We start from the raw sequence: 22,214 nt of genomic DNA, 5'->3' as shown, positions 1-22,214 counted from the left end.
ATGAACAAAAACCAAAAAAAACAAAAACATAATTCAGTGTCTATTTCATGGTTTTAGAAGGGTTTATAACAGTTTCAGGTATTTTCACATTTTATGTATAAACAGGGCAAGTCTTGGAGTTTCTGTTGTCGTCTCTCTCAGAATAATGATCGATAAGAAAGAGCATAACTGTTTTTCATACATAATGTATGAAAAACTACTACTCAGAATAAAACGCAAACGGACAGAAACAAGAATGCTTCCGATACCAAAATCTTGTATGGCGGCATGGTGGTGCAGTGGTTAGCGCGGTTGCCTCACAGCAAGAAGTTCCTGGGTTTGAGCCCTGGGGTAGTCCAACCTTGTGGGTTGTCCTGGGTCGTCCTCTGTGTGGAGTTTTTATGTTCTCCCCGTGTCTGCGTGGGTTTCCTCCGGGTGCTCCAGTTTCCTCCCACAGTCCAAAGACATGTAGGTCAGGTGAATCGGCTGTACCAAATTGTCCCTAGGGGTGTGTGTGTGTGTGTGTGTGTGTGTGTGTGTGTGTGTGTGTACCCTGTGATGGCCTAGCGGCCTGTCCACGGTGTCTCCCCGCCTGCTGGGATAGGCTCCAGCATCCCTGTGATCCTGAGTAAGGATAAGTGGTTTGGATAATGAATGAATGAATATACCATTTATAACTACTAGTCACACAATTTTATCAGCTCTGCTATTAACTAGTGGCGACTACTGTTGGTGTTTATTTTATGTTTGTTGGATAATAAGCCCATGCGGTGCATGCGCTGCTTTTTTTCCCCCCGTTCTTTCTTCCATCCAGGTCACACTCGGGTCATTCCTGAATGTGACCTGAAAAATGTAACAATCTTCCGTGGCTTTTTGTGCATTGGCGGTGGTATTTGGCTTCACCAGATCAGCATTCTTCCCAAGCCCCCCATATGGATCTGAAAATACAATATCCTTCTGAAAGATGCTAGCATTCATCTTTGAATGAGCCGCTCTACCCAACCCACACTTTAGCTCACCAGACAAAAAGGAAAGGAATCCAAAAAAAAACCCCTAAGGTTTAGGAAGAAATGAAACCTTCGGTGCTGCTCACTCATCTAAGAAACATTAAATGTACGGTTTGTTTACCCGCATGTGCACTTATGAATCCCAGGGGTGCCACAACCTGTGTATAACTCACCCTTAGGGCCTTGGAGTATTTTTCACTATGAAATGAAATTTTATAGCATGCGAGATTAGCCGACACTAATGCAAGGTCAAAAATAATAGAATCAATAGGCAGGCTTGGTGATGTTAACATTTACAGAAAATAATGGGCTGAAAAGCGCTGTTGAAAACAGAATGAAACGAGTCTCTGCAGAATTCTTATTGATGGCTTTTCATTATTTCTAATAATTTGACTTTCTTTTGTGCACGTTTGCCGCGGGTATGGTCCTGGCTATGGTGCTGTGGTTTATCTCTGTGTGTGGGAGTCAGACTTTGTGTAGGTGTGCATGTGTATGTATGTACGAATGTACTGCTTTCTTTTTTTTGTTTTGTTTTTTTGTGGAGTGCACATGTGTTTTATGGTTAAGAAGCACCTATTTTCTGCCAGTGTCTCTCTCTTGCTGATCGGATCTCTTGCTGTAATGCAGCGAAGGCATTTAGGAAGATGGAGCTTGGTAGATTAGCCAACCTGGTAGATTTAGGCCTTGTCTCAAATTTAGGATCGTTCCCAAATGCTGGATGTTTATCACCGCTGACGACATTCCACCATTTTCTTCAGAGAACAGGGGAACATAAAATGAAGTGTCCAAGATAAACCTAAATGACTGTTCTCTGTGACCCCATGTTTTATAGGCCTATCAGAGTAATCTCAGTGTCTGCAGCTAATTCAAATGTGATTACAGGGGGGTCCGAGATCCCTCTCCAATGAAACCGCACTCACTGGTATTCTCTTTCTCTTAGACTAATGAAAATAATGGTTATGAATGTTTTTTGTGCACTTTGATTGTCACATCAACTGTTTTTATTGCTGTCATTATGGTTTAACATCGCACTGTTAATTCTGTTAATTAAAAAGCTGATTGCTTTTGCCAGTCTGTGATCTCCATTTGGTGAGTCCATATGGTAGAGATTGCTTGTTGTAAATTTCAATGAAGCCTTATCACCGCATTGCTACATATAATCAAGCAGTACAAGAGCTTGAATTACCTAGGAACCCCCATCATCTTCCCTCGCAACTCTTCTCCAAAACTTAATGGAAAGTACTATTTTGTTTAAATGACTTTGTTTCAAGTCATTGCAAAAATTACAGGGTCATTGTTTTTTGCAGGGTCATTGTTTATTGCAGGGTCATTGCTTGTCGCAGGGTCATTGTTTGTTGTAAGGTTGCAGGGTCATTGTTTGTTGTGGGGTCATTGCTTGTTGCAGGCTCATTGTTTGTTGCGGGGTCATTGTTTGTTGCAGGGTCATTGCTTGTTGCAGGGTAATTGTTTATTGCAAGGTTGCAGGGTCATTGTTTGTTGTGGGGTCATTGCTTGTTGCAGGGTCATTGTTTGTTGCAGTCATTGTTGCAGGGTTATTGTTTGTTGCAGGGTCATTGTTGCAGGGTCATTGTTTATTGCAGGGTTGCAGGGTCATTGTTTGTTGTGGGGTCATTGCTTGTTGCAGGGTCATTGTTTGTTGCAGGGCCATTGCTTGTTGCAGGGTAATTGTTTATTGCAAGGTTGCAGGGTCATTGTTTGTTGTGGGGTCATTGCTTGTTGCAGGGTCATTGTATATTGCAGGGTTGCAGGGTCATTGTTTGTTGCAGAGTCATTGTCGCAGGGTCATTGTTTATTGCAGGGTTGCAGGGTCATTGTTTGTTGCAGGGTCATTGCTTGTTGCAGGGTCATTGTTTGTTGCAGGGTTGTTGCAGGGTCATTATTTGTTGCAGGGTCATTGCTTGTTGCAGGGTCATTGCTTGTTGCAGGGTTGTTGCAGGGTCACTGCTTGTTGCAGGGTCATTGCCTTCTGCAGGGTCACTGTTTGTTGCAGGGTTGTTGCAGGGTCATTGCTTGTGTAAAGCAATCACATTTCAAACTGTACTGTACATACAATATTACCCAACAAAGAATGAATACCGAAATTCATATCTAATAACAATGTGCACTTAGGGGCTGACATTTTGATTTTAGATAACATCACTAAGCAATAATGTGCTACTGTACTTTATTGAAGATGTATACCCAAAAAGACTTAAAGTGCACTATGGGCACTATCATGCATTGCACTAATTTTCTTTCTTTCTGTTATTCTTTTATTTATACGTATATATATAAAATGACCCCCTGCTTACTTCCCTGTATGAGAACAGCCGGAGAGAATGATCGACTTATCCTTTCCATATCAAGAGAGCTAGATGTAAATGTAGTGTGACAGCATAAGCTTTTACCAGAAATCAGGTGATCTGAGGCAACAATGCAAATGAACAGAGAGGACTGAGAGGCACTAGACTTGCTGAGGATTAAAATCAGTCATCACTGTGAAAATAGAAGCATGTAAATGTATGTAGTTCACTGTAGTTTTTACAATATCACAAGCAACCGTCCATGAATTTGTATTATGGTAATTAATGTGTTATGTAGTTGCTAATATGGGTAGTTTTGAATACCTTTCAAGGGAGAAGTCTGATAAACCCTTTATGTTATCTTTCATCAGAAGCTCCACTGCTGGAACATCAACCTTTCAACTACTAGGTGGCCTCAATGTATCTGCCTGTCTTTTGTTTAAATGGAAAATAAATTTAATATAAATACATGCATGGCTTGGTAGCTTGCAAAGCCGAGAGCCCATAAGGAACGTTTCAGGCGTGTTTGACCATTTAGGAGAAAATCTTCAGCCCAGTGCTGAGATGCTCCACCGGTGTTACTCTTAAATACAGAAGAGGCAAAACGTGAAAGCTGATATGCACTTCCACCAACAAGATGGTGGAAAGTGACCCGGAAGGCAGCAAGTGCGAGTTAGGCCAACAGTGTCCTTAAGCGCAGGAATATGCTGTAGGAAATTTATTGACATAATGGCCTGCATGCCCATTGTGTTGTCTCCCCCCCTTTTTTTTTTCTTCCCAGTTGTATACGGCCAATTACCCCACTCTTCCAATCCATCCCGGTCGCTGTTCCACCCCCTCTGCCGATCCGGGGAGGGCTGCAGACTGCCACATGCCTCCTCTGATACATGTGGAGTCGCCAGCTACTTCTTTTCGCCTGACAGTGAGGAGTTTCTCTAGGGGTACATAGCAGATGGGAGGATCACGTTACTCTCCCCAGTTCCCCCTCCCCCCGAAAAAGTGCCCCGACTGACCAGAGGAGGTGCTAGTGTAGCGACCAGGACACATACCCACATCCGGCTTCCCACCTGCAGACACGGTCAATTGTATCTGTAGGGACGCCGACCAAGCTGGAGGCAATGCAGGGATTTGAACCCTTGATCCCTGTGTAGGTAGGCAACGGAATAGACCGCTATGCTACCCAGACGCCCCATTGGGTGCGCAACAAGTTTCAGTGGCGGCATTCGTGAAATCGTCTATGATGAGGGAATTCTGATTAAAAACTGATAGTCATATGTAGACCAGAGCTGGATCTTCAGTCTTTCACATAAATCATTGGTTTACATCATAATTATGTTCCTAACTGTATTACAACCCTTAACTTACAGAGAGAACATCTTTGACTATTACTTTTGTTTCATTTTATCACCGGGAGCAATGTTATTTTGGCCATGGCCCATTTCAAAAATCATTTAAATTCAACAGCTTCTCATTACTTCAGACTATCCCCACCACACACCCTGTGACTTAAGGAAAGAAAGAAAAAAAAATCTCTCCTACCTCCAGTCTACCCCTAGTGAGGGCGAGGGGTCCAGCAAAGCTGTCCTTGTTGCCCCCCCTGATGGCTAGCCTGTGAAACACTGCTCTAAACAGTGGAAGGCTTGTGATTCATGCTGGTGCCAAAAACACCCCATTTTTCTGGGTGAGCTCCATATTTCTTGTCATTGCGGGTCTTTGAAATCACGACTAAGGTTTTGCCAGATGATGTTCTCATGCGTGTGGAATGTCACTGTTTACAGAAGAGACAGGCCTAGGCTGCGCTCACTGACATGTCTTCCCCATCAAGTCTGCTGTGGACCGGACATCTATCAGTATTCAAAACTCAGGAACTTGTACGAGATGTAAACCCCCCCCCCCCACATACCCCCCCCCCGGCCACCCCCGCCCCTGCGACAGACCCGGCTTCTGTCTCTTCCCTGGGGTATTTACAGGGGCGGACTCTGTTTATGTCACAGCAATGTAAATGTTTATACTCGATGAACGCTAGCTGAGTTTTTACAGTAAAAAAAAAAGAAAGAAAGAGAAGAAGATGTGTATGGTTTTTCGTGTGTTGAGATAGTTTACTGTCATCATCAGGTATGTGAGATCCACATCAGACACCGACCGCCGGTTTGAATGCCTGGTGCCAGGTTAAAATGTTTAATGTCGACGTGTTTGTAATGCCAAACCCCCGGCAGCATCTTTGTTACCGCTTATTTGCAAATGCCAGCTGAGGTGGAATAAATTAGGTGGTTTATTGGGTTTAACCTCACATTATATTCGAATGGCTTTCTTAAAGCCAATAATTCCCTCCTCACCAGCGACAAATTTAAATTTAGATTTTCAGATTAAATTATCCAAATTGTACACAAACATCACACAAGGCAGTGTGATTGGTAGAAACTGCTCAACTATTAAACCATTACCATTGAAGTGAATGGGTAGATAATGCGTATGTTCTGAGGGACCATGAGGACTATAATAATGAACTGGACACAGTGTCGTTGCTGGTTGATATTTTGGTGAGAGGGGCCAATAACACCTTTAAACGGAGCGCCGCAGTCTTAATTTGTTGGGGCCATTGTCCTGTGCTCTTTTCAGGAGGCAAGCCATTCATCATTTAGGCAGCCGTTATTTTTAATGAGTCTGTTATCATTCATTTTAGGGCATCCCACCTTTCCTTGACATGGATAGTATTTCTTTTTATATAGGACATAGGATTTATGTCTCCCTTTCCTCTCAGCCTCACTCCCTCTCTCCCTTAGCAGGAAGCTGTCAGCCGGGCTCCTCCCAATGGCAGTTTGGAGGGTGTAGTTGTAGTGGTAACACCGCCTGCAACCCCTCAGATCTATGAATGTATGTATTTACGTATTTATGTATCTTTATATGTATGTATGTGTGTATATATGTATCTTTGTATGTATGTCTATATGAATGTATGTATGTATCAATGTATGTATCTATGTGTGTATGAATATTTGTATGTATGCATTTATGTATGTATATCTTTATGTATGTATGTATCTTTGTATGTATTTATGTACATATATGTATTTTAATATGTATGTATGTATCTATCCATCCATCCATCCATCTACTAATGCTGGGATCATACAGTATTTGTCTGTGTCTATGTGAAACTAGGTTTAGTATTATCTTTTTTTCTGTCATTTCTAAACCAGGGAATGCACACTGCCAATGTGATCTCAGTCATATTGTCTGAATTTTTCAATTTGTTGTTTTAATAGAGCTTTACCTCTGTATGGTACCAGGGTGGGCAATCTTACCCAGAAAGGGCCGGTGTGGGTGCAGGTCTTTGTTCCAACCAAGCAGTTACACACCTGTGTCTCCTAATCAAGCTCCTCAGCAAAGACTCTACTGGTTGATTAGTGGGTTCAGGTGTGTAACTGCTTGGTTGGGACAAAAACCTGCACCCACACCGGCCCTTTCTGGGTAAGATGGCCCACCCCTGGATGGTTTAATAGTTAATGGGATAGGGCATTTCTTCTCCCTTGTTTTTGACCATGGGAAACAATAATAAATATTTACTTATGGAGAAAATAAAATGGCCCAAGAATGAATGATGCAAATGGTGAGTTCAGCATCAGGTTATTGAATTATATATGTTTATAACATAGATTATTGTCATTAGTTACTGACTTAGTTTTGAATACTTATATACTATGCAATACATCCGTATTGTACGAATGTCATGGTCAGACTAGTAGTGTGTGTGTGTGTGTTTGCACATGCGCTTTGGTAAATGTTGAGAAGTGCTGCCTGCTCTTTCAAGTGTTGATCAATGCCATATGTAGTGCTGGCAACATGCTGTAATGGCAGGTGAAAGAATGTGCACTTGGCATCATACGCTCTCTCTTGCATACAAGCACACACACACACAAACACACACACACACACACACACACACACACACACACACACACACACACACACACACACACACACACACACACACACAGGAGGACATTGGCTCAGTTTTTTGTGCTACAACAGAAATGACCCGACAGGTTTGCACAGCGAGATGATTTCTGCTCTACTACACTTTTGGGTGGTGGTCTCAGGATGTCCACTCAATGCCAAACTTGATTCAGCTCCTTGGTGGAAATTAGGTGGCTGCTATATATACAAAGCCTCTGCATGGAGGTTTAGGTAGTATTAATGTTGGAAAAAAATATATTTAAATGCTCCCCCAGCTCGATCTAGTGGACGTTGCTTACAGTGACGACGCGAGATTTGAAGTGGGACAAAGTAGCTCCAGATAGGCAAAGCGCCCTTCATTGAAAGTTATTGCCAGGCGGCCAAGGGTAATACATCATGGCTTTTGTGAGGACAATGCGACGAAGCTGAATCCAAGTACAGATGCATCATTGTTGCACAGTGAGCATTTTGTTACAAATAATGTTGTCATCAATTTTCATCTTTTGTTTAAACATATTAGTCTTTTGGACACGATAGGTCATATTTCAGCAGGTTGATAAATTCTCTCCCCTCGCCTCTTCACAGAATGTGCACTTAATTAATTACACAACCTTTAATTGGACAGATTATTCCTAATAGTGGTACAGCGCTAAATGTACAAACTCTGAAAGGGCTCAGGAGTAATTATTTTAATGCCACTTTCTCAGCTAGTTGTAATCAGTATTTTTCAAATAATTACTCATTTTTATAGTGTATGATACAGATATGCTAAGACAGACAAATTGCGTTTGCATGTGTACACTGGAGATTTTTTTCACCTGATATCTTGTCCGGTGCAGCACTTCCATAGGGCATGGGGCTGTGCTGCATTAAGGGGAGTTTGATCACCACTTGATATTTTATGATATCTGCAGGCATTACCTCCTGTTTAATTATCTCAGTAATGTGTGTTGATGTACATGATGGATTTTAACGGAAGCGGACTTCTTCGCTATCGGATGCAACAACATGAATGATTATTGCTGCTGCAGTGCTCTTATGAGACAAATTAATAAATGTGATTGAGGAAGGGGAATACATTAGCAGAAACATCTGCGGCCAACATAAGAACACAAACAAGAAATGTGCTTACGCGGTGCTTTATCACTCAGGGTACACTTGATGGGCTGTGATAAGCTATTGGGATCAATAAGTGTTTTAAATGTCGTCCCTGTGAACCAGGTTCCCAACGAGGCGCGCTAAGCGTCGGACGTGCTGATGAGCGAACCGTGCAAAGGAACATCCCCACGTGCATTTAACTCGAGGATCGCATTAAGTCATCGTGCCCAGAAAAACCTCCAATTTCTTCTATCACATCACCCACACTATGGTGCTATGGAGGTGGTGCAATTTAGAGGGGGGAAAAGGGGGAATGATGACATTGTTAAAACTTCACAGCTTGACTCCGCGATAAGGAGAGAATATTAAACTAATGGCTGAGGCATGGTTTGAGGGTGCCCAGGCCCCCGAGTCATATAATTCAGAGCATGTATGTCAGCCTTGTGCTCATTACCAAGACTGATCATACTGCCTACCAGTATCCTGCCCGCCTGGCACCCAGGAGCTGCAGGTGGTACTTCATCTAACGTCCATGTTGATTATTCACTGGGAATCTTCATTGCTAAGCAGACAGAAAGCTCAAGTTAGGAAGGTGGGAGAAGATCCAGGAAATGAAAAACAATCAACTAAAATAAGCAGCTGAACAAGTGCATATGCCAAATGTTTGTCAGGGTTATGCGGAAGAAAAAAAAATAGGATGCAGCTGCAATGGATTATATCAACCTATTCTTCTCCACTTAGTAGAGAGGACAGTGCCCTTTCTTTATAATTCAATCAAGTGTATTCCTCGCGTCTTTTTGTGGTCAGTAGTCACCCACTATGCCACCGTGCAGTTTTGACAAATCCAGATCTCATATATCTAAGTGCTCAAACGCCCAAAAATCATGCGTCAGTGACCATCATTCTTCCCTCTCCGGCCTGCATCAATGGATCTTTTTTTTTTGCATTGTTTTTTCCCCCTCTTTCTACCCCCTCCGTTTCTTGTCCTTCTCCTTTATTGCTTTGTACAGCAAAGCACCATTACTGATCCCTTCCAAAGCACAAACTAAAAATCTATCCCGTTGTCATTTGCTGCACTGTGCCATCTATCATCAGGGGTGCTTGGCAGCGCCTCCATACGAGGGAGGAGGTGCTGGAACAGGAGGCAGAGTCAAGGACTTTCACGCGCAACAAAAAACTTGTCACAATTATTTATGGCTCTTGCTGGGACACATAATAGGACACATCAAACTGCTGTTTTTTTGTGTGATGAGCGCCCTCACATCGCTGGCTCCCTTGTCGAAGTGGGTCACAGGCATCTCTTGCCTTACACATACAATTTCCAAGACAATGGCGGAGCACTTGGGGAAGTGACAGTGACAAATACTGGAGCCCCCACGGAAAGCTGGGCAGGCTGTTACATGAGTGATTGCGCCAATAATCATGCGGAGTCGTCACGTGTCTGTGGAGCAGGAGGGAGATGGGCAGCAGGGGTGGCTGGGGGTGGGAAGAGATTTGAGCGAGGAGGACGAGCAAGAGGAAAGAGAGAGAAAAAGAGAAAGATGAGACACAGGGAGAGAGAGAGAGAGAGAGAGAGAGAGAGAGAGAGAGAGAGAGAGAGAGAGAGAGAGAGAGAGAGAGAGAGAGAGAGAGAGAGAGAGAGAGAGAGAGAGAGAGAGAAAGGGTGTATGACTGCGTGTGAATGAGACAGGGGAGGAGCTGGAGGGAGGCAGCAGGCCCCGTGTAGGGAAGTGGCTAACAGGTCCTGGCAAATCATTTTTTATTTCCTTATCATCCATCTCCCACTTCCTCCCTTCAGATGAGTTGCTGCTAAATGACTGTCACTTTGGACGGTGCTGTGATATGTTCTGCTGTAGCGCTCGTAATTGGGAAGGGGTCACCACTGCCTGTTTCTCTGTGTGACCTTTCTTAAACTCGGCCGCCCAGGGAATTGGGCAGCGCCTCAGATTAAATTACTTCTCCAGCGCCTCGGCCCTTCACCTTAAGTGCTGGCACTTGGCTTCAGTTCATGGGAAAGAAGGCCCTTGTTCCCGCTTCAGCGGCTCAGGCACCAAGCACCGACTTGCCCTGACCGCCAGCCTGGGCTAGCGGCAGAGAGCGCGTGGGCTTGCGCTTTGGATATTTGTCTAAACCTGTGTATTTGCTTTTCAACCGCTGACGTGTAGGCAGATGAACGCCTTGGTCCAGTAAGTAGAGAAATTTGTTTGTGGTTGAGTGATGTGTCAACGTGGGTATTCAGACAACACCGAAACTGTGGAAGAGGCTATAATCAACTGTAACAAAATACACTCATTAAATCTTATCTCCCCAAACCCGCACATTGCATCTCCCCCAGCGGTTTGGAGGCACAAACCCAGTAAAGTTGTTCATACCACAATTGTTTGTTATTTATCTGGCCAAATGATATAAGTGTGTCAAACGATGCACAGGGCGGGGTGAGTTTCCCCCCCTCCCTTCCCCGTGTTTGTTTCTACTGTTGGTAAACAACACCAAAGAGTTAAACGTGAAATCATCATCTCGCTGTCAACAGTATCACCCCCCCCTCCCGTCACCACTTAAAAAATGGCACATTGACCTGACACAGCAATGTGAGGAGAGAGGCAGCTATTCACTGCTCTGTTATATATGATATAATGAGACGCCACCGCTCCGAAAGACTGACAGAAGGAAAAGAAAAAAGAAAAAGGAAAAAAAACACCACCCAGTTGTTCTCCAAACATTGTGGGCACGTCTAAATAAAAATGTCACATTTTGGCTCGCTATCATGCAAATTAATGGCATATCTGGCTGTAAAATAGACATTATGTGAAATCAAATCATCTCCAAAGACATAAAAATGCTCTGATCAAGTGTTCGTCCTCCCCTTTGAGAGCCTTCAACAGCTCGACTACCTCCTCAATTACATTGGGTGTCAACAGACAGCTATCTGCAATGAGGGCATGTTTTCCCACGTAACGGCAACTGATAGTCAACCAGGTTATGCGTTTCGATTTGTGCCTGGCAATAATAACAATTACAGCTCACGAAAGTCCTCATTACCTTAAATCATGAATTAATTTTACCTTGCACATTTTCCCCCAAAATACCCGTCTCTGTGGCCATCGAGTGAGACAGGCAGCCGTTTGGACGATTGAGCATGGAAAAGAAATGGCAACCTCCTTTAGTTGATCTTTAACTTTGCATTTTTTATGTTTTTGTTGTTGGTTTTTTTTTTAATAATGTGTCATTCCTTTTTGTCTGGACCAGCCATTGAACTGTTTTCCCTACTTTTGGACCTGTTGGTAACACGGGGTTAAAAATGAGGGAAATCTGTGGAAACAGCGACTCTATCTACCTACCAATAAACCCACCGGGTCAGGGTGCAGAGGATGGTTGATAAGAGCAGTGAAGGAAAAGCCTGTGATATATCCTGACATTGACATCTTATGTATGTAAATCTTTGTAACAGTTTGGATATTGGCTATTGAGCCTCAAGTAAAGTCTTTTTGTCACATCCTGATTTAACAATGCCTCTTCTAAATGGATGGGACTCCTGGTTATCAAGGCTGAGGTGGGATTTCACTTCTCTGGTCGGCAATCAGACCACGGTCAACTCTGGATGTGGGCTGTACTGTAGCCTTGCCGCAGCCTGAGACGGTTAGTGACGTTTGTTTTTGTTTTTGTTTTTTAAAGGGGGAGGGATTTCCCCCCTTTTCACCAGTCGCCAGTCGCCAGCCGCTTCTTTTCACCTGGCAGTGAGGAGTTTCACCAGGGAGACATAGTACGTGGGAGGATCATGCTATTCCCCCCAGTTCCCCCTCCCCCCTGAACAGGCGCCTTAACCAACCAGAGGAGGCGCTAGTGTAGCGACCAGGACACATCCGGCTCTCCACCCACAGACACAGCCAATTGTGTCTGTAGGGATGCCCAACTAAGCCGGAGGTAACACGGGGATTCGAACCAGCAATCCCCATGTTGGTAGGCAATGGAATAGACTGCCACGCTACCCAGACACCCCAATGACGTTTCTTTTTTTTTTGTGATCAACAATTTTTCTTTTAAAAAACAGGACACAACAAAAACACAAACAACAACAGGGCAGCACATTAGTAACAATATTTAAGGTTGTTTTTTTTTAAACCCTTGTCTGCATCTGTAACTTTGGCGGCAGCTTTGCAGCTCGCACTGCAAACAGAACCCCCAGTGACTCCTGCAGGCCGGCTGCTGAACTCGTCCCTCGGTCTCAGCCACCGGGTCATTTTTACAGTGTGAACTGTCAACCCTCCTTGGACACATGGAAAATATACTGTTGAAAACAGGCAGGCAAACAAGAAAAGTGGGGCATTACTGCAACGGTGCATTCACATATAATAAAACGGTTGAGCCGAGGGGTCATTGCTTCTGTCACTAAGCCGCAGCTTCTCATTTTCATTGCTTGGCATCCTGCCCTCCAAAACACTGGCCCCAGTCTGCAGTCCGGCCTGGCAGCGAGAATAAAGACACACATGGTCAAGGAACACTCATTTCCCCTCGATGACATAAGCTAGGACCTATTTAATTTGTCTTTCCTCCTTTTAATTCATTTTTGTCTCTGTTAGTATATTTTTCAGTCAGCACATTTGATATATGTATACGGATGTGCTGGCTTTCCGTCAACTAGGCCTGATTGGTGAAAAGGAACCTATTTTTGTGTTTGTTTTTTTAGACAAGCTGTTTTTACTTTTCCGAGCGCTTTTCTTTAAGCCTTGATGTGGCGAAGAAATTATCTGCATGAGGTTAAGGACTGCCAAACAAATATATCAATCTAATACTTGACCTCGATCCCTTGAAGAATTAGATCATCATTTTGCCTGCACATCCCCAACCCCCCACAATGCATGTATGCATGTGTGCACAAACACACGCATGCATACATGCACATGCACATGCACATACACAGTTTTTTTATACTTGTGAGGATCCTCATTGACTACATTTATTAACCAGCCCCTGACCCTGACCATAAACATCTGAACTACACATGCGATCCTCAGCCCTTACCTCGCAACACCAGCCCCCAAATTCCACTTTGCTCATCGTGCTCCGGCAAAGTTTAATAGGCATTCATTTGTGCTTGAAACTGAACTCATAGTAGAATCGACGCTAACCTCTCCTAACGTCGCCGTCGTTGTTGTCGTCATCATCTAAATCGCTCCCCACAGTTCACTGGTTGGTCTGGCGTCCAGCTGCCAGGGTCATTCGATTCTCAATGGATGCTTTTCTAACTACATTTCGCGTAGTGGAAACTTTTAAATTTTTTTTTTAATCAGTATTGCACCAAAAAGAGAACCACATGTGGAAATAAAACCTGAGCAACAGTGTTCCAACAGTTTATTTTTCATGGCGCTACAAGCCCAAAATAACTTTCAGCGGGTTTTGTTCTGATGATTCATCGTGTGCATCATTAGAAGCCGCCGTGTGGATGGGAAAGGCAGCAACGAAGACAGTAGGGGCAACAGGTCAGCAAATAACATAGGCTCTTGAGTGTTGTTATAACAATGTATTTTGGGGTTAAATCTCAAAGGATTGTTGATATTTAGAAGCCAATGTCTTCACCAAGTCTAGCTGCCATCCTCCTAAGAGAGCGATTGTGTGGGAATCCTTGTGTGTCTGCGCCTTTCAACCATTGTGTGGTCAACGCCACACATGACAGTGACGCAGAGTGATGGCCCCTCAAAAGGAGGGAGAGGAACTCTGTGATGAATCACATCCCGTGTAAGGAGTATGTGTTAAATAGGACTCGGATACTGCGGCATGATAATTTTCTATCACAGTAGGCTATAAGTATCTGACAAGCCTTATGCTGACTCGGCAGTCTGTTGCAAAATGGCAGGCGTGCCCTTTTATCTCGGCACATGTTTCACAGCAATTGGACAATCAGCCACTGCAGTGAAAATCCATAGTATTGATCGGCCTGTATCTTCTCTATAATTCTCTAGCAGGAAATCCCTGATGACAAATTATATCTGCACCAGTTTTTGATTGGTGCTTTGATGTAAGCGATCTCCAAGGGCAGGCTGAGAAACTGGTTGAGGTTTCATTAACTGAGCCTAACCTGGCTCTTCCTAGTCTCACACCTGCCCAAAGCCAGACGCTCTGTCAGACAGTCACCCTGCAGGCGTCTCGTCCAACCCGCTTCAGCAACTCAGAATTTACAGTTACACATGCGGGCCACCCGGCAGCCTGGGCAAAAACGCAGCCAGACCGTTCTCGAAGGATAGCTGGCTGTGAAGGTGACTGTCTGCCTCCAGTGTCTAGACTTTAAGATCTCTCTCTCTCTCTCTCTCTCTCTCTCTCTCTCTCTCTCTCTCTCTCTCTCTCTCTCTCTCTCTCTCTGCCTCTCTCTCTCTCTCGCTCGCTCGCTGCCTGTCTGTCTCTCTCTCGCTCTCTCTCTCCCTGTCTCTCTCCCTGTCTCTCTCTGCCTCTCTCTCTCTCACACATACACACACACACACACACACACACTCTCACACACAGACACATACACAACTACAGAAACACCAATGGTACACACGTGCCGATACAAGCGCGGCACAATAAATCTCGCATCAGATATCAGACAACTTTTTTTTCCTGTTAATTTCTACATCAAAGCAAAGTCATTGCTGTATTTCATTACATTTTACAGCACGTGGGCTGCTTTTTTACAAGTCCATCCTGAGCCAGCCGCTGCCTTTTATTATGCCTTTGCAAATTGTGCCGCAGTGTTAAGTTTCAATTTACTGTCAATGTAAGCGGTCATTTCTTTCAGGCAATAGGAGGCTAGGTCCTAAACCATTTCCTCTGCATCTGCCATAATGGTCCTGCTACAGTGGAGCCAGTCATCTCCTCCAATCTGCTGTTTATGAATGCAAAATAAAGGGATGGAAAAGGCGGCACGAGGCAAATCAAATGTGATGGTGTTCTCTATTAATTCTAAACAAACACATATACTCTCCCTCACTTTCTGCTTTCGGCACTTGATGTGTATAATGAGCCTTATCATCATGCACTGTGTACCACTGCTATTTCCTCACTTGATAACCCTGACCACAATGCACCGCTCAACACAGTGGAGTGCACACATCAAGAGGCCTCTTCTAATCCTACTAGGATACTTAGCAGGCGTCAAAATTGGCGCAGAACTTTGCCGAATCCAGTGTCATAAATCCGATGATTTTTGAAAGGAGAAGAGGAGAGAGAAAGCCCTTTATTGGAGAGTCACGGGGGGATAATGTCGGACGTAATCCAGCCTGTGACAGAGGAGTAGGGGGAGCCAGCACCGTTTACAGAGAGGCATCTGCTCCCTCCCTTCATGCCGACATGAACTACAGCAAAGCAACCTTTTACCAGCCAGTCAGAGGAGGATAATCTTTCCCCTCGCAGCACAATGCAGGAGATTACATGGAGAACATGTCAGTCTGCATTGGATTTGCTAGACACCAGATCTCTTGTCCCTATCGATTTGCAGGCTGCTCATTCATGTTTTCACACAAGTCTCATAGGCATGGAGGGGAAAAGCATATGGTTGGAGAGGCTTTCTTCTCTACCTCTTCTTGTCTTTGTTGTGTGGTGGCGAACACCAGTTTGTGTGTGTGTGTGTGTGTGTGTGTGCATGCGTGTTTGTTTGCTTGAGTTTGTACTTGCATTTGCACACGATTTCAACGGTGTCAGTGCAACACCTGCTCCCAGGGAATGCATTTTGTAATCACAGGACAAGTTAACCTCGACACCACAGTCTGCAGATGTTGTAATCCCTGGTGCCATTCTGTCGCTGTTGATTTGCTTGTGCACAAGTAGAATAATCGCCCTAATTTTGGGGGTTATAGTTTTCCCCAAAGCTTAGCATTTTGAATCAATTATTTAACTACACTCCCTTAAAACAACATCAGAAGCCGTAACAGTTTGCGTGCTCATGGACAGGTGATTAGGAGTTGCTTCATAAATGGAGTTCTTTCTTAGGTGGTGCCTGTTGGTAATGCGCAACTTAGAGCAATTTAGCTGATGGGAACAGAGCTCCATTGTTGTGAGGAGAGGCAGCGCAAGGAAACAAACCTCCTTGGTTTATTGAACACATATGTGCCAAACACCCACACCATTTTAACAAGCTAGAAAATATCTCTTGATATGGTTGCGTGATTGTTGCCGGTAAACCGATCATTCCATAATGAAGCCTTTAAAGGAAAGCTGAGAAATGTGCATGCGGGGGGGAAAAAAAAAACAACAAAAAAAACACCCCAAAGTTAACTCTTTTTACTTTTTTCCTCAACTAAAAATAGGTTGTCGAGTCAGGAACTGACTTGAGGGATCATTTACTGAAAATTATTCTGCTCGTCATAAGAAGAACTTTGTTGTAACTGAACTCAAGGTCAAAATGCATGTCTGGAAAAAAAATCCCCACAAGAAGTAGCAAATTAGTCCTTGGTGAGCGGACAACTCCTGCATGACTAAAGCCCATCATATTTCACTGAACTTTCGGCAGGCCAGATTAGGACCTGCAGCGGTGGACTTTGACAGCCGAGTCCGGTGGACTCAGCGTGCCCACTCTAAGGCGCAGAAAACAAGAAGTCCTCACTCGAGTGTTTCCTGCTGATCAATATGCTAACTCGAGGAATGCTAAAATCGAGGCAGACGCCTGACAAAGATGGATAGATTTGCACCGTCCGTGAAATGTCACTGATTCAGTGGAGGATGTCACCTCGGGATCACTCAGCTGTGTGATAAGCCTGACACATCGGCTTGGGGTAGAAAGTGGCGTGGCGCCACTCTCTCGCTCTCTCTTCCTGTCAGAGCGCGCGGATGACAACGACCACCGCTGCTGCCGGCCCCGTGGGACCCAGGTAAAAATGAACACAATTAAAAAATGGATGAGTTGCAATCTGTGGGGGAAATTCCATGTGTGGGGTTTCGGCTGGTTAGCGGCTGAGTGGTCACAGGAAAAGAAAAAAAGAAAATCATGAATTTTAAGTGAGTGTTGTCAATCTAGATTTAAAACAAACACAATGAAGTTTGAAAAGTTTACTCCCCCCCCACTATATTTCACAATCTTTTTTTTTTATATGAAAAGTGCTTGACTTTACTTGTGTTTGAAAACTGAAGCGAACCACCTTGACATGGCATAGTAAGGCCAAATCTCGTGTAATATATCCAGCGACATGCATCGCCTTCATTTTCAGCACATCAGCCACATCCGCGCTACAGATTACTCTGATGAGAGACACAAAGCGCCGTCATTTTCCACAGATAATGTAATTGCCATAGGGAACAGAGCCATAAAGATGGCAATAAAGGTTTTAATTTTACTGCCTTCCCCCAGAATTTGACCCTTTGTGATGCCCATATATCTCACTGGCCCGGGGTAACAGTTCGGAGACTATTCTCTCTATTTGTTCAAGATCAAAGATCCGCCCGACACCGGGACGCACTGACAGGCTGGTTTGGCATATGTTGGGCAGATCTATCGCAGGAGTACTCCAGACCATTGGAAAGAGTGAGAGCATTTCAGCTTCCCAGTTTCCTCCCGTCTTGGACAAGAGAGACTAAGACCGGGAGAGACTCGGCAGGTTTGTGTGGTCAAAGCCACAGAGTTACACATCAGGGGAAACCCAGAGCAGTAGACCGCTACTTAAATCTGACCCACAGCCTGACCCCGCTGTCCAGACCCCCTACTTTGTTTCATCGGGATGTTCCCCTGTGACTGGTTTTGACTGATTGCTTTTACTCGCTCTTGCCTTTTGTTGCTCTTCAGTCGCACTCTTTTCTCTAAACACTTCCAGCCATCGGGGGTCATGTTTCGTTCCGTATCCCACAGACTCCGACTGTACTCCTGATGCTTCCTGAGGGATAAACAGCAGCGCCCGACAAAAGACAAAGCACCGTCCACCCGCTGGATCCCGAGTAACTAATAGCTCAGGTTAATGGCTGTCCTTTTATTTATAATCCTCAACAGCATGAAATATGAAGGGGTACATTGAGGTACATAACTTCACTTCTTTTTTTTTGTCTTTCTTTCTTTTTTTTGTCTTTTTTTTTGTTGAAGCAGGAAGCCCTCGGACCTCCGAAATGATGAAATGCCGTGGCTGAAAGGTAAACTATTAATAGACTCCTCCACCTGAAACTGTCACTGTGATCCCTGCTCTACAGCCCCGCATCCACACCAGGAGCACCTTTCAGGGAGCTGAAGTGCCGGTGAGGACGACTGTTGCATATGTTGAGCTGTATATACAGCATGCATCATACAACGGGCATCTCTGTCCGGAGACCAGTCTGCTCCATAATTCATTCTCACATGTAGGCACGGACACCTGATGTTGTGTGTGTGTGTGTGTGTGTGCAAACAGAGCCACGGCGTGCAGATTATTCATATTGTTCTGATCTTGGTTAAAAAAATGTGGATCTCTCTCAAAATCCCAAATGTTGTTGTTGTTGAACGATAGAATGGGAAAAAATAGAGGGGGAAAAAACAGGGCATGCCTGCATTTTTCATGGACAAATAATTAGCCGTTTCCCCAAAGAAGCATAATACTGTCCGGACTCTTGTGAGTGTGTCACCCCCGTCTGTTGTGGATCATGAATAAAATGCTCATTTTAAACATTTTGGGGACAACTTTCAGGATGTAAATCAACCAGCAGTAAAGTTATGTCAGAGGAAAAGTCACCGCCGGTAGCTACCACATCCCACAAATGATCATTTATTACCCAACACTATTTTTAAAGGGGAAAATGGCAGCCTCCCTTTGTCAAATCTAACAAGGGAATAGCTTTCAGGTGCTTATACCACTATAACTCATCTCAGTGACCTTTTGAGCAAGAATTAGGGCACTTTTATCCTTGCTCAGGTGCTCGTTGAAGTCCATTAGCATTTTTAAAAAGTGTTATGGAGTGTAAAGAAAAACAGGAAATCTTTAATCTTTCATTAATAGACACGGTGAACTTTAACGTAATTTATAAATAATAAAATATTGTCCAAAATGGATAATATTTTATAATTTATTATTATTATGAGTGGATCATTAACTCAGACTCTACTTGGGAATTTTATGAAATGACTCTGGAGGTGTCTGTCTATGTTGTGTGTGTGTGTGTGTGTGTGTGTGTGTGTGTGTGTGTGTGTGTGTGTGTGTGTGTGTGTGTGTGTGTTTTGTTACAGTGCCACTGTGTCTTTCCCCCACAATAAGTCGTATTAAAGCTAAAATCCATGACAACTTCAACCGCACGCTGCAATCATGAGTTCATATTCCCCAGTTTAAAATATTCAGCTCTTTCTTTATCATTATGCTCCAATTCAACATTCACCTCCTTCAGGGAAATTACATAGCCAGCCACCTAATCCCAGCTGCGGTGAATGCTATTCCACAGTAGCAGGCCAAATTAAACATCTGACTGAGATTGCTGAAAAAGACAGAATGTGGAGTCTTCTAAACCCCTTCTCTATTTTTGAAGCTTCTAAATAATTCATAGATAAAACAAAAGACAACAAATACCTTGAGACGTGCACTACCCAGTAACTTAATCCCACAAAATGAAATAGAACTTTATCTTGCTGCTCAAATTGAAGCAATACCATGATATTAAAGCGTGTGAGAGAGAACACAAACAGGACAAATAAAAAATGCCAAGGGGAACCTACAGTGGAATTACAGAGGAGGACAAAATGCCATTTCATTTCAGACTGAGGGATATGCTGTGCAATATTAGCCTTATTGTCTATAAACTGTAGCATGCGAGCCTGCCGGAGACATCCTCAAAACTTCTAGCAGTGTTATGTGCCAAATCACGTCGTGGTTGTGTGATTAATTTCCCCAAGCGTTTATTTTTGTCCATTTTTGATAATCCTCAATTTTGCATCATTAAAAATAATATGCAAAGCTTAAAAAAAAAGAATGTTAATAGCAAAGCAAAAAATAATCAGCAGCATCTAAATTTGGGATTTGAATGCAAAGGAAAGAAACACCAGAAATGGACCAAAAACAAAATAATAATAATAATCCACAGTGGTGGTTTGTTCTGTGTTGTTATACGTTCTGTGCTACCCATTCTGCATCAACAGTTTCATTGTGATCAGAGGCATTCTTCGAAATAGGGGGTATATCTGAAGGCAAATATCATCTTTTCATCGCCATTACTTATTAATCTTTATATTCATTGCAAAGCCACTAAGTCATGTCACCTACAATGCCCTCTGAAAGCAAATGGCCCGACATAGTATATTGAATTACACGGTTCCCTATTTACCGGAAAAGCAGGTCTTGGAGATAACAGGAAAGGTGATATTTACAGTGGCCTGCAGCGGTGTGATGTGCCCCGCCAAATCCCAGGTCAGGTGGGCAAAGGTCCTCCTGATGTGCCGGGGAAACTGAAAAAAAAAAGAAAAAAAGTTGGTGCTATTGAGACAAAGCCACAAGACAGAAACTAAAACATACAACATATTCATTCCTAATGTAAACGAGTACATATAACACCCATACATAAATGCAAGTAGGAGTGGTTGCATGGCGTCTATCAGGAACAATTATTTGTCATTTCATTTCATGCACTTGCGTACATGAAATTAAACTAAATATCGTTTCCCACAACAGTGCAACACAAAGACAAAAACACATATCCAACAAACTACAAAAACACATATCTAAACTACAAAAAAACTACAAAACTACAAAAACACATATCCAATAACTTCCTTATCCGACATGTCCAAAAAATTTCACTGTCCAAGGGAACGAACGCCAGCCAGGATGACTGCTGGAACTGCTGGTCTGCATGGGCTAGCAGTTAGCTTAGCCTGCCCCGCTTCCGCATCCTGTCAGACCCCCCTCAGTGTTTCCTCCCTTAGCCAATCCAATGCCAGCTCTCCAAGCCAGACATCTTCGACACACCTCCCCGCACTCCACACGACAAGACTAAAAACACAGTCGATTCTAGGTGAGGCCACCGCCAGACCTCCCTCGGTGTTATCAGAACTGCTGGTCTGCATGGGCTAGCAGTTAGCTTAGCCTGCCCTGCTTCTGCGTCCTGTCAAACTGTCCTCAGTGTTCTATCTAGTGGATATCTGTATTAATTCATGTGACCTTCGATATAACCACTGTGACATATTCTAATAGTTCATCATGATGATATATGACCATTCAGAGTCAGAGCTAGTCTGACACATGGACAGTCTGTGTTCCTGTTATGGCTATTAAAGTGTTTGGATCATCACATGTAGGACTTGTGAAACAGGTGCAGATCAAACAACTGGAACACATGGTGTAAGCCAGAAGCCTTGCACACCTGTTCCCATTCCCACTAAACAGACACACAGCCGATAGTCCCTGGAGAACCGAATAAGTTTCATCTCACACATAACAAACACTGATAATATTCTCACTGCACGGAGATGCAGAACAGATATTTGTTCCTTTTAGGGCCGTGAGAATGGTGATGAATGAAAGCAAAACTCTTTCTCCGTGCTGCAGGAAGGTCTCAATGCGTTTTGTTCTGGTCTGTGTAGACACAGTGCTCCGCAGGGAGGGAGGGGAGGATAAGTAACTATAGGAGATGGTAATGGCATTGGTATCGGCTGGTGTTGTTTGCCCTAGCTGTATTGAAGCAATGGTCCCCAAGGAGCTTGGCACAGGGAGCTGGGTTTGTCAACCTTGTCTGAGGGACTTAATATGAAAACAACACTAATGAGAACCATTTCCATTGCTCTGTTTATTTTCAGTGATGCATTGAGCGGGGCATACGCACGGCTCAGTGATCCCACGTTGCATTGCATTCATTATGGGGCCCTGGATGGGCTACTGATGCATTGCGCACAAACACACTTATAATTGCATTTTTTTTTCATTTTTCAGTGCTACTTTTAATGCTACACTGATGCAAAATGGGGAAA

General features: G+C 43.7%; 1 long non-coding RNA gene across 1 annotated transcript in view; it reads right to left on the bottom strand.

Annotated features, from left to right (window-relative positions):
• Positions 1-589: 589 nt before the first annotated feature.
• LOC130108495 (uncharacterized) overlaps positions 590-22,214 on the bottom strand; it is a 31,640-nt gene continuing 10,015 nt past the window's right edge. The window contains exons 2-3 of the long non-coding RNA XR_008809885.1: positions 20,576-20,696; positions 590-603 (exon numbers count right to left, since the gene is read on the bottom strand). This is a non-coding gene — a long non-coding RNA (uncharacterized LOC130108495). The remainder of the gene's footprint in view (positions 604-20,575; positions 20,697-22,214) is intronic.

This window comes from Lampris incognitus, chromosome 2 (genome assembly GCF_029633865.1).
Source record: "Lampris incognitus isolate fLamInc1 chromosome 2, fLamInc1.hap2, whole genome shotgun sequence".
NCBI lineage: Eukaryota > Metazoa > Chordata > Actinopteri > Lampriformes > Lampridae > Lampris > Lampris incognitus.
This window is presented reverse-complemented; position numbering and strand designations above follow the sequence as displayed.